The following is a 13,865-nucleotide window of genomic DNA, read 5'->3' as shown; positions in this document are numbered from 1 at the left end:
AACTCGTATAGTGAGTTCGTAAGAGAGTACTATATGATGAACCTCGACGTGACCCTTATAGATCTCACATATATGCTTATTGCTGCTGAATCAGCAATGGTTTGGCGCAATAGAAAAGCAAAGTTGATTGGTGAATCTGCCTTCAAGACCTCTATGGATATAGATAATGACAACGAAAGACATGCTATGATAGAAAAGTTTGATCATAAGAGAAAGGCAATGTCTGAAGTAGTTCCATGTCATGTTCCAAAAGAGTCAATTTGTTGTTATTGCCAAGAGAAAGGGCATTGGAGACGAAGCTGCCCCATTTACCTAAGAGATCTAAGAGATGGGAGAGTCGAAACGTATGGCTCTAATATAGGTAAAATCCATTAACTAACTCTTTTAAGCTTCTATTCTAGATTCTTAATACATAATGTGATAAGATTACAATTGATGTTTTGTAGGATCAAAGAAAATAAAGGAAGCTTAAGGGAAGAAGTGAGCAGAATCTAACCGTGAAGGAATGGATTTCGATCGCATTATTAGAAGATTAGATTCTTGAGCTACTACTTAGAGTTAGAATTAGATAGCTAAGAAAGATATATTAGCATAGTTTTTCAATGAATAGCATTGTAAGGACAAATTTTTCCGCAATAAAATAAATTTTGATTTTATATTATTTATTTATCCTTGCAATGGCGTATATGAAAAAAAAATTGATGTTTGAATATTAGCAATAATGGATTTGGTTCTTATTATGTTATTTATGGAAAGTCGAGAATTTACCAAATATGGAGAGTTTCTTATCGCCCAAGTTTCAATTGGACAGAAACTTGGAATCATGCAACTTGGTTGCACGATGAATGAGAAATTTCACATTTGGAAATTAGACTAATTCATTGACAAAGTGTCAAGTAAAGGACTAGGAGATCGAGCACACAAAGTTGCGTGTTGATCAAGTCCACCATAAGAGTAAATGTGATTATACTTACAAGATTAAGTGTAATTCTAGATTGATTGAAAAGGGTTTAAATCAATAGTAGAACGAATAAGAAGAATCAAGTAGGCAGAAAGATAAAAGTTTCTCCATTCTAAGAAGAATGGAGAGTACCTTTTATGCTTTATGATGAGTCTTAATGATTAAGAACCATATCTCAATTGATCCTCTAAGTGAGTCTTAGTACAATTGTATGTCTAAGAAGAGGAATCAAGAATTGAAGAAATGGTTAAATCAAGAAGTCAATCATACTTCGTTCCAAAAACAAGTCTTAGAGTTAAGATTGTGAAATTGAGTGATAAGTATTAAGAAGGTTTATAACATTCATCAAATATGGAAAGTTGTGATGTCTTGGATAAGACAAAGACCAACTAGAACCAATTTATGAAGAGTCTTGATAAAATCTACACTAACTCTTGAATATTTGTTTGTCAAGAAATGTTTATTGACAAAAGGATCTTATATGTCAAGGAGTCAGTGGGAGTCTTAATGGTCTTGAAAAGTTTCAAGAACAAATCAAATAGACCTTATCAATCATCACTAGCACATGAGTTGAGGTTTACAACCTATCGTGTTGACATCATTTTGTTTCTATGTCGTTCCAATTGAGTTAATTATGCATATGAGTTCTATGAGTTCTCATTTGAATGAATAAAAGGCAAGGACCTTGATTAATGGAAAGTACATTGATAAGAAAAGGTGAGCTGCTTAACTACTTGGAAGACATGGTGGGCAGCTGTGCTACCATAAAGGCATGAAATCGAGATCAAGAAAGTTCGATCCATATGAGTTTGAATTTGTCGTAAACTTTGGTTTTGACAAATTCACATGGATAGGAACAAATACACCGTTAAATCTAAGTGTCATAAGATTTCCTCCTTCATGAAAATGATTGTGAGGAAATGCTTTCACTAAGAAAGATTTTAAGAAGATAGTGATTGTAAAATTGCATTCTTGAATTCGATTATGGTTACGGTATCCCTTTCCATAATTTGAATTGTGAGGTTTGGCAATTGTTTACACACACATATGAACTATCTAAGGCAAAGGTGTATAAGTTCAAGAAGCCTTGATAAAAGATTATCAAAGCACTAAGTATTAGAAACATGAACTTAAGAAATTCAATAAGTATTCTTTTTCTGAAAGTTAAGTTGTTTCTAAATACATGTCAAAGCTAGTGGGAGCATAACTGTTATGTTTATAATAATCATCATGATAGTGGGAGCATAAAAGTTATGATTATATGATTATTAAGGCACCTATTTCAAGTTGGCAATATTAATTATAGAAAACAAGAGTTATACCTTGCAAAGTCGTAAGGGTTGTAATGTTGTTTTGCTATAATTAAGGGAGAGAATATTATGCTTCATTTCAAATCTAAAGGATTAGGTTGAGAAATGTTAATAAATTTAGTCAAAGGTAAATAGTGTGTTCTTAAAATTTCGATTATGATTACGGCATTCCTCTTCACAATTCGAATTTTGAGAACATAGCAAATAAAACATTATGCGTCGTGTCCCATACGCTTCGAGTATAGGATCGATTGCAAATGCTTTAATGTTTGACCATTCTAAAATTTTCCAAATGTCTAGCGCATTTAGAGGGAAAAAGGACTAGAATCGGTTTAGACTAAAATAATTAAACAACTATCAAAGGACAATCCAAGTTCGATGAGGATTGGTTGCTTGTGAGTAGTTGGAAGTATAGTATTGGAAGATATGGAAATGTTTTCATATTGGATGGACCATATCGACATTATTAGGAATAGATAAGGTTCTATTAAGAATAAGTTTTCATATGGAAAATATGGAAATGTATCCACATTGGGAATTGAATATTGATTATCTATGACTAGATTAGAAACTTTTATGCAAAAGGATGTTCAAAGGAATGTACTTTGAGTGAGAGACATCATATCTAAGGAATTGTCTTGTAACAATTTCCGATAAAAGACTTTGTAATATCATTGGCAATAATCTTTGTGACTTTTGTGCAGTGACATTACGAAAGTATAAGTTGCATAGAATGTTAGAATCTAGCATATTCTATAAGTAGCAAGAATTTGATATTCTTTCACTTATGAAAAGGATTTGGAGTTGTGAAATGAGAATGATTGGAAATGTGTTCAATGTGATCTATTTCACAAAGTAAGAACCATAGGTAAACATTGTGTGCATGCTAGGAGCATGGGACAAGTGTTGTAATTCAAGTAAGAAGTTGATTACCCGAAACGACAAATAATGAGTAATCAATATGGTGATAAATAAAAGACGTTTTATTTATACTCAAAGGTTTGAGACCATATGGGATTAGTATTATTCTTGTGTTTCACATTTGCATGTTTTGACTTCCAAAATAATTGTGTTTATTAAGAATAATCGAATTATTCGAACGAGCCACAGTCATTCATATGTTGGAAGTAGATATGAATGAAGACTGTCGTGAATTGGTGTGTGGATTGTCTAAAGAGCATTAGACATAACCAAATGTTTGCTGCAACGTTCATGAGTGCTTATGAATATGAATTTGAGCATTGGATTAAACCCACGCTCACTTGGATCACTCCATGAATTGTATCACGAGTGATTGGTGAGACGATAACATCTTATATTCTTGAAACCGAGATGTGTGAGTTGTATCTTGCGAATCGGTTGCACACTGATAATATGTAAATGCACTAGTAACTTGGTGTTATAAAACATATTGTTGTGTGTGATTCGGTGCGTGAGTGCAAGCAAGCATTGTATCAAAGTTTATCCATTCCTTTTATCCAAGGTAGGACAAAAGCGATATCTTTTGGGCCCCTCGATGATTTAGTGATGACAAACGTAAATGCTCGGCCGAGCTAGGGCTAATTTGATTTGTTCAATTAGTCAGTCGTCATAAATCGGAATCGAGATATAGTACAAAGAGAATGATTTGAAATCATATCTCATATGATATCTAGAATGTAGGAATATATGATCCCTTATCTAAAGGACATGGTTACTGATAAGATCAGAGTGTGACAGCGTCTTTGAGAGCTACGATTGCAGATCAGGATCTGAAGTCATACGCAGAATAGTTATTAGACTTATCCAAGTGGGAGACTGTTGGATTAGTGTCTAAGTCCATAACTATTTTGGTATGTACTTGACCCGATGGTGCATGGTCCTTTTGGGTTGCCTTCACCAAAGCAACTTGATTGGAGAAATAAATAAAGAGAGAGGTTATTATGATTTATTAATATGTTATAAGAATAATATATTAAAGGAGAAATCATATTTGTTTAATTAATATTGGTCAATAATTAATTAAGAATTAATTTTGTGATAAAATGTAATTAATTAAACTAGAGGGGCTGAATTGTAATTATGTGATAGTTGCAAAATAGGGCAATGGTTATCCTTGTTAAAGGATGGACGAATTCAAGGATAAGGATATCCTTAAAATCGTCCAAGGTCCAAGAGATAGGGATTTTCAAGGCTTGTCTTATGGTTGCTTGATGGGCAAGTAACTAGATAAGGATAAGGACTGAAACCCTAATCCCAACCCTATATAAAGACCCCTAAGGCCTTAGGATTTCGTGCACTTGATCCCTAGAGCATCTAAGGACGAATTTCTACCTCTCTCCTCTCTCTTTATACCTTCTCCACTTGCTTATGGTGTTTGTAAGCCATTAGAGGCACTACACTTGTGGTGCTTGCTTTCAAGACTTAGGGTTTGAAGATTTAAGTTGTTATTACAATATAACAACAAGAGGTATGTAATCTAACCTTCTTGGTTAATTTCGAAAATAGCAATCATGATTAGGGTTTAATTATGTGTTCATAATGTTGTGTATCTAATAGTGAAAACATAGATCCAATTCTAGGGTTGTATGCACACATAGGATTGTTTGTACAAAACCCATCAAGTAATTCATCATACTTATGTGTGGTTTTATATTTAAATAAAACTCCATTTTGTGAAATCATTAAATTCCCATGAACTGTGTGTTTTGTTAATTTTTCCATGTGAGTTGTTATAACCATGCTATGACTCGAAGACCTCGTACTCGACGTTCTTCAAGCGTCGGAATGTTATGACACTTGTCACCCCAGACCTGCCGGTCTAGCTGTTGCAAGCAGCTCAGGTGCGGGTTGTCAAACCCAATATAGATCTATACACAACTATCACGCTCTCCCTACAAGAGATTTTGGCTATAACTATAGGACTTTACTGTTGTACTAAAGAGTACTCCGAAGATGAATGTCTCACAATTTATGCATTAACATGTTCACATAGTTTTTAAAAAAATACCCATTTTGTAAATCGATTGTACTGCCATTTCTTTGTTAAATGAGGTGTCCAAACTATACCTATTATAGTTTATCAAAATGTTTTATTGTGTAAATGAAACCTTGTTATGCATGACCTTGTATTTCAATAAAATGACATTGAAAATGCTAAGTATAAAACCTTACACACCTTGCTTAGAATGTTACAAGGTGTGAATAACTCTTAGACTCGTTTTAACAATTTAAATCTTAACTGTCACTGTTTTAGATTATTTATAGAAAAATCATCATAAGTCGAACACTGAATCCGTAAACTCGGAGAGTTTAGAAAAATAGTCTACTATGTTCACAAATTTTCTTATAATTTTTGGTGGTCTCAAACCAGTGTGAAAATGCTCATTTTCACAACCTGGTCCGATTTCGTTGCTGCAGTGATAGGCATTTTTGTAAAAATCACCATAAATTGTAAAAAAATCGTATGGAGATGAGAAAGTAGTCTTTTTAAAGATATAAAAATGAACAATTTGAATATTGAATAGTTTTGCAAAATATTAAGTTTATGTTAGGTAAAATAGTTCGTGAACAGGTCACAACTTTTTTGTTGTAAGCTGTCAAGTTAAGTTTCAAATATGTTTTGGTGTTTTAACTTGTATCCCCCCCTGAAACCAGACATTATGGGCCGAACCTGCGGGGTTTGGCTCTTGGAATTGAAAGTAGGGAAGGAACCGAGAGAAGGGGAGGAGGGGCCAAAGGTGCGAAGAGGAGAACCGAAGGTGCGAGGCTCGGGTTCTGTCAGCGAGGTTCGGTCCGAAATGGCTATGGAACCAAAATGAACAGAGGGTTCGACCTATTTCAGTTGTAATAGGTTTGGTCCGAGAGTGTGGGTTCGCTTCTGACAGCTTCGGTTCGCAGGAGGTTCGGCCCTAAGAAGTTCCTTCTAAGAGGTTCAGTACCTAGGAAAGGTTTCGGCCCTAATTCGCTATTTTTCGATATAACTTCCCGATTCAAGCGGTTTTTGGCCAATTTAATGGTCGGGATGACCCGGTTGACTACAAAAAAATTTGAGATAGGTTTGGGAGATATTTGAGAGAGATTCACTTTTAGTCATTTTCATCGAATAATCTTGCAATGCAAGGTCCGTGGACCCCGTTATACTTCGTTTATGATTATTTTAAGTCCCCAAAAGGGTCCATAATCGTGTTTTGATGCGTTTAACTCCCTTCTTAGGGTTTCATATTGAAAAACACATAGATTTATTGAGACACTCGAATTCTTGACATACAAATGTACGTTTTCATAGAATAACTTTTAATCATACAAGTATTATACAAGATTGACCGGTTTGACTTGTTGACTTGAATTTGACTTTTTGACTTTAAATTTGACTTGAATTTGATGGTTGTCAGAGATAACTAGGTTTTTAATTCAAGAATAAGGTTGATAGCTGAAACAGTATACAATGAGCAATGTGTAATCAATATGGTGATAAATAAAAGTTGTTTTATTTATATTCATAAGTTCTGAGACCATATTGGATTCGATTATTCTTGTTTTTCATTTTGCATGTTTTGACTTCCAGAATAAACTAGTTCATTCTTCCCAGATGACTAAGTTATTCAAACCATCCACAGTCGGTCATATGTTGGAAGTAGATATTAATCAAGACTGTCATGGGTTGGCTTGTAGAGGTCTAAGATGTTGGACAAAGTGGTGCTACAACACTCATGAGTGCTCATAAGTTCTAATTATTGGATTCAACCCACGCTCATTGGATTCACTTCATGGATTTTATCACGAGTGGTGATGAGACGATAATATCGTATATTCTTCAAACCTAGAGATATGAATTGTTACTTTGAGTTGGTTATATATTGATTGCACGAAAACGCATTGGTAACTCGATGTTATAAAACGTGCCTTTGTGTATGATTCAACAAGTAGTAGAACAAGTCATATGAGTCAAAGTTTATCCATTCCTTTTACCTTCGGGATAAAAGCGATATCTTTGGGCCCCTCGATGATTTAATGATGATACATGTGAGTGCTTGGCCAAGCCAGGACTGATTTGATTTGTTCAATCAGTCAGTCATCATGAATCGGAAATCGTGAAACAACAAATAGACAGAGATAATGATTATAATCCATGTCTCAGTCCATATGATATCTAGAATGGAGGAATATATGATCCCTTATCTAATGGACACGTCATCAACAAAGGTCATAGTTCGACAGCGGCTTTTGAGAGCTATGATTGCCAATTGGTTCTTGAAGTCATACTCAATAAGAGTTTTAGACTTATCCAAGTGGGAGACTGTTGGATTAGTGTCTAAGTCCATAACTATAATTGGTATGTACTTGACCCGACTCGGCATGGTCCATTTGGGTTGCATGGCATCGGGACATTTGCATAGACTGTTTGTGAGAAGAGGACATTTGTGGCATATTAATATATTATAAGTTCTAATATATTAATATGAAATCATGTTATTTAATTAGTATTGATCAAGAATTAATTTGGACTTAATTTAGTGATCAAAAGAGACTAATTAAATATATGGGGATTGATAGTGTAAATCATTCATTCTTATATATCTGGACTTATGATCCATGATTCCTTATGTTGGGTTTAACCCATGTGGTGACCCATGGATACTCCATGGAGGTTAAAACCTGTAGAGCATAACGAATGGGTAAAGTCATGGGTTACATGGTGTAACCCTAATGTGCCCACTATATAAGAACCCCTTTAGCTCAAGAAATTGGCACAAGTGATACATATGTAAGGGCTAGCCAATTTGAGCTTGGAATGTCTTCTTATCATGGTTATTCCAAATGTTGATGATGTTGTGTGAACCATTTGAGGTGTCACGCTTGAGGCACTAGGCTCTCGAGCTTCATGGAGTCAAGCTACATCAACAAGGTATGTATTCTGACTTGTTTTATTACCCAAGTATCATAGATTGTATGCTAGATAGGGCAATACCTTGGAATATTCATATTTTCATGTATAATAGAGAAAACATAGATCCAAGGTACTTAGGGTTGCATGTACACTTAGGAGTGTTAGAATGCTCAAAACCCAACAGCACGTTGCTTCTTTGGGATCGGATGAGGGAGTGGCAGAACTGACTTTAGCTTCGGATCCATTTGAAGTAGATCCATCATGAGACTTTCCCTTGTGCTTCTTGGAGGGATCCTTTAAGTCCACTTTCAGCAGTTCTCAATAAACCTTGAATTTTGCTCAAGGTGACTTCCTCCTTGTTCATATGATAAGTCATATTGAACTGATCATAACAAGTAGGTAAAGAGTGGAGAATGATATCAATCGCCAACTCTTCTTCAAATCTGACATTCAACTTGAGCAGCCGATCCATATACCTTTGCATCCTTTGCAAGTGGGTCGTGATGGACTCTCTTTCATCTTGGATGTGATTGACGAGGCAACAAGCTTGTACCATTCTTGATGCGCACTTTGATGGTACTTTTCCATCAAATCTTGGCACATCTTGTAAGGCCAGTAATCCACGTAGAACCGTTGTAGCTCAGGAGTCATAGTGGCTACCATTATACACAACACCTTTATCGCATCCTTCTCGTGAACCCTATACTCAGCTATTTGTTCAGGAGTAGATTTAGATTCATCGATCTCATTCAGTTTCTTGTCAAAAACGTATTCCTTCTCTTTGTAATACAAGACCATTCAAATGTTGTGAATCCAATCATTGAAGTTGGATCCATCGAAAGTGATCCTCGCACAGATGTTCATAAAAGAAAAGGAGCTTGAGGAGTTGGAGTTTGAGCTAGAAGCGTTGTTTGAGCCAAACATCTGAAAAATAAAAATAGCAAAGTTTAGATTAGATAAAGAATCCTTAATATAACACCCAAATGAAATACTAAGGTTAGGACCCAACACAATAATTCACAATTCGGAAGAGGGATGTCGTAATCCAATTGCAAATTATTTGAAGGTAGGTAAACAATGACTTACTAATTCCACCATGTAAGACGAAATGAAGAATTAGGTTTTAAATGAAATGAAATTCCTAGATTCTTTTGAGATTCATTGAACCTTTCAATGGCATGTTTAATCTCGATTATGCCCTTCAAGTTTGTGACGGGGATACCGAGGATCACAAACAAGGTGTGAATAACCATGTAAATTAGCTAGGCACTCTCAAGTCATTTACCACCTAATCAATGTGTCGGTTAACCAAACATGCTCCATTGATCTATGATAATTCTCAAGCTACCCTTTACCACACTTGTTAGTCCAAGTTAGTGTGTCGATTAACCACACACGCTCCACTAACGACTTGGCAAGGTGCAAAGTGCAATTTCATTGAATAACATCATTTTCACATTTTCCTAAAGTAACTAAGATTGGGAATTTACAAAAACATTTAGTTAGTTTATAACTTTCATTATACTTATTAATGAGGAATTAATGTCCTATCCTACCCGTTCGGCAACAACCCTCCACTAGTCAAGAGTGTGGTGGGTAAGAGTGGATACCCAATGGCGGTAATTTTATACGCCGCTTCCTTAAACACCCCTTATAGACCAACTTCATGAATGAGGCATACTAACGGTAAGACTGACTCATCTTATACATATATATACATATTAATCTTTTAATATTATAATAGTATAAGGGTTATATTTTAAACTTTTAAAACACCAGGGTTTTAGAATTTAATATTTTAAAATTAAAACTTTTCAATTAAATTATAAATTCCAAAACTTGAGGGAAATTTTTGAAACCTTTCAAAACATATGGATCAAATCTTAAACAATTAAACTAATCATATAATTTGAACATTATCTTAAAATTTGATCATTATCTTTCAATTAGATGAGGATAATCATCACCATAACAGAAAATTTTAATTTAATCAGTTAAAACGATTTAAGGTAATGATCATTATCTAATTTTGGGCTGAAATTCGAAAAATCTGCCAACGGACGAACCAACTCGTCGAGTCGGGGCTTGGACTCGTCGAGTTGGTCCAACTCGCCAAGTCCATCTTTGGAATCGTCGAGTTCTGCTGTTAGGGACCAAAAACGATTTTGTTCTAGCTTTGGTTAAAACACAATAGCAACAAATATAATAGAAAAAACACCGTAATCTCTGATACCACTGATGGGTTTTGAGCATTACAACATTCTTATGGTGCGCATGCAACCCTATTTGCTTTGGGACTAGGTTTTTCACAAGTTATACATGCAATTCAATTATCTAAAGCAAGAACCCTAAACTAGCATACAATTTTAGGATTTGACAAATTAAACAAGAGTTAGAAGAATACCTTTCTTGTTGATCACTTGATCTTGACCTTCAAGAGCTTAGTGCCTCCATTGTTGCACCTCTAATGGAGTCACAAACACCACAAGCAAAAGATGAACAAGAGAGAGAGGAAGGAGGCTATCAATTTTAGCTAGGGTTCTTTTATCAAGCATATGGGCCGAAAACTATAGCCAAGGGGTCCTTATATAGTTGAGCTGATACTAGGGTTTTCAATTGGAAACCCTATTTGCCTTACTTAGGCCCTAAGCAATCCATTAACCCCCCACATGACAAGCCTTGGACGAAAATCTATGGGCTTCCCACATATTTTCGTCCACCCTTATCAATAGGGTCCATCAGCCCAAACTACAACTTTTACTAATTTACATAATCAATCCTCATTCTTTTAATCAGACTCTTTTGATCACTAAATTAATTCCAAATTAATTTCTTGTAAATAATAATTAAATAATATGATTTCTCAATTAATATATTATTTCTTAAAATATATTAATAAATCATTTATCAACCTCTTTCTCATAATTCATCCTGTTATGATGAAGTCAACCCAAAAGGATCATGCTGTTATTGGGTCAAGTACATACCAATTATAGTTATAGGCTTAGACACTTAATCCAACAGGGAGTCCACCCAAAATACATGTCAATGGGTTTTTAGAGTACATCTGGTGAACACATCGTTCACAACACCTACAGGTTGCGAGTCTGCTAGTGTTCCATTGGACTGTCTAGAATAGTCTATGGTTGTCGTCTAGACTCTGCTAGATGACTGGGCCATCGCTTGGGTCATCGCTTCTCATCATCGTTCACCTCTCATCATCTATATCATATTTCATCTCTCATCATTCATCTCATCTTTCATCTTTCATCTCATCTTTAATCTACCCATCTTTACTCATCATAATTATAGGTATAAAATACGTATATAGTTTAAATCGAATAAAACATGTATATTTTATTCATCCAGCATAGATATCAAGAACACATATAATATGCACACATACCACGTAATTTAAATTAAATACTTCATATCTATGTGTAAAATTAAAGTAACTATGCACTCACTTCTTAAAGTGATGATTCCAAACTCAAGCAGCGCTTCACTTCTAACAATTCTATTTTCCTTCGACGAAACCTAGTATCATTACCGCTAGATTTTAGTCTAATATTTATTGCAACTATTTATGAGCGATATTGTTTTATAAGTGTTAAATAATACTTTTCAACCACTATGTACAGACAGGGTCCAGACATGAAACACCGGAGGGCGGGACCATTTTGGCATTATAGCACTTCTGAAATCCAACAACCCTATGCGGCCCTTCAAACCAAATTCCTCGTACCGCGAGCAGTTAAAAGATATTATAGTAACACTTTGTATATTATATTTTATAATACATATATTTTTTATAGCTTCATAATAACGATATTGGATTTAAACATAAGCTATACTTAAAGTAGGGTAAGCATAACTCCCTTACTAGGTGGTTTGGCTAGGAACCGGGCTCTGCGGGGGTAGAACTTCTGAAAGAGAATGAATGGGAAAGGTGTGAAGAAATAGGGAATAGGAGGGAGAGTTTGGGAGTATTGAAAGAGAATGAATGGGAAAGGTGTGAAGAAATAGGGTGAATTACGCCTCTATTTATAGGTTGAAAATGTCCAGAACGGCCTGTTTTGAGCTACAACATGTCGTGTTGAGGTGCCAAGTGTTACCATCTAGTGGCAAGGCGTGGGGAAGAAGCAGTGGCTCAGATTGCGCCACGTGTCACTTGCAAATTACTCCAAAAATTAATTATATTCTAAAATTCGTAACTTTTGCATACGAGCTCCATTTTTTACGTTCTTTATATCCACGAGTAACTATTGGCGGGATCTACAACTTTCGTCTAGACTTCGTCAGTTAATTTTGAATTTATTTTTAAAGTTTAATTTTAACAGATTTAGACAGTTAAAATCCATTAAAAATTCATAATTTTTTCATACGACGTCCGTTTTCGATTGTCTTTATATCATTGAGCTCCTATTAATGAGATCCTCAATTCTCATTTAGATTGTGTTGGATAAAAATCGCTTGATCTAAAATTCAATTTCTGAGTTGTATACTTTTATGCATAATCTTTGAAAAAAAAACAATAACTTCCTCATACAAAGTCAGAATTGGACATTCTTTTTATGTACGTTCTCGGTTTAACATATACTACGAATTCCGTTTAGATCACTAAGGCAAAAAAGTATTTTATCGTAAACTCACTTTTATGATTTCCGGTGTCGTGCCGGTTTTGCCGTAAAACTTCGACGGGTCATAACTTCTTCGTTATAACTCGTATTTCAGTGTTGTTTATATCTGCGGAACCCTTATGACATATAATATAACTTAGTTAATATTTTTTATTCTAAATAGTTGTAACATTCCATTTGAAATAGAGTAATTAACTAATAAACTCGGAACCCCAAGATGTAAATTTATATTTTATATTATTTTATCGTAGCCTAAAATCCATAATATTTAGCGGGGTGTTGGTTTCGGGGAGCCAAATGATATAATTTGGATTTTCGGGGTTTAAAGTGTAATTTTTGGATTTATTTTGTAAAGATTTTCAGAAGTCAAGGGCTGTTTGGTAAGATGGGGACTTAAATTGAAAAGATTCTTGAAAGTTGGGGGCTAAATGGTAACATATGGACTCATGTTGAAAATAATTCAGTGAGGAGGGACCATAGTCGTAATCTTGTCTTAAAAGTTTGAAAGGAAAACATGGGACTTAAACCCGTGTCTTCCCCCTCGTCGCATCTTGAGAACCCTAAACCTAAGAGACCATTTTTGAGCCGCCACCATTGATGAAGACAAGCTTGGCCACCGCCTGCTTCGTTGAGTCCGACCGCTGCCCCACTCCTCTACTACTTTGTCGTCGATCACCACCACCACAGCTGATGCCGGTTGTGATGTCGTGAATGGCCAGATAAACCCCACCAAGAACGAAGATGTTGTTGTACCGGCAATATCGAAGGCTGACAGTAACCCCCTCTCTGGGCGACGTCGTGTTATATTGGAAGTCAGAAGGGCGGAACTGTCATCGTGGTTGTCGCTGCTGGTACTTCCGGTTGCAACCTCTTTTCCATTTCATCGGTGCTAAGCCCCAGTCACGCCCGTCGCCACCGCAGCACCTTTTCTCTTCTCCATATCGTCCTAGCCATGACCACCGTTGTCGCCGCCACTCCAAGCGGCTGAAGAGTTGTTCTAGCTACTCCGACCGTTGTTGCCACCTTGAGGGCAGCCATGGTGGGTGTGTCTTTTTCTGTTATTATACTCCTTATTAGTGTTGTGT

This window comes from Lactuca serriola, chromosome 5 (assembly GCF_051521515.1).
Source record: "Lactuca serriola cultivar US96UC23 chromosome 5, Lser_US96UC23_V15, whole genome shotgun sequence".
Taxonomy (NCBI): domain Eukaryota; kingdom Viridiplantae; phylum Streptophyta; class Magnoliopsida; order Asterales; family Asteraceae; genus Lactuca; species Lactuca serriola.
This window is presented reverse-complemented; position numbering follows the sequence as displayed.